Source organism: Bison bison, unplaced genomic scaffold (assembly GCF_000754665.1).
Source record: "Bison bison bison isolate TAMUID 2011002044 unplaced genomic scaffold, Bison_UMD1.0 scf7180017847111, whole genome shotgun sequence".
Classification (NCBI taxonomy): domain Eukaryota; kingdom Metazoa; phylum Chordata; class Mammalia; order Artiodactyla; family Bovidae; genus Bison; species Bison bison.
In genome coordinates this window covers 56,676-57,296 of record NW_011477684.1, presented here as the reverse complement: position 1 = coordinate 57,296, position 621 = coordinate 56,676, and positions in this window count along the sequence as shown.

The window sequence follows — 621 nt, the reverse complement described above, 5'->3', positions numbered from 1 at the left end:
AAACTCAGCAATTTAAACAAGATGAAGAGACAGAGGAATAGCCAGCAGATAAAGGAACAGGATAAATCGCCCACCAAACCAAACAAAAGAGGAAGAGATAGGGAATCTACCTGATAAAGAATTCCGAATAATGATAGTGAAATTGATCCAAAATCTTGAAATTAAAATGGAATCACAGATAAATAGCCTGGAGACAAGGATTGAGAAGATGCAAGAAAGTTTTAACAAGGACCTAGAAGAAATAAAAGAGTCACTATATAATGAATAATGCAATAAATGAAATTAAAAACACTCTGGAGGCAACAAATAGTAGAATAACAGAGGCAGAAGATAGGATTAGTGAATTAGAAGATAGAATGGTAGAAATAAATGAATCAGAGAGGATAAAAGAAAAACGAATTAAAAGAAATGAGGACAATCTCAGAGACCTCCAGGACAATATTAAACGCTACAACATCCGAATCATAGGAGTTCCAGAAGAAGAAGACAAAAAGAAAGACCATGAGAAAATACTTGAGGAGATAATAGTTGAAAACTTCCCTAAAATGGGGAAGGAAATAATCACCCAAGTCCAAGAAACCCAGAGAGTCCCAAACAGGATAAACCCAAGGCGAAACACCC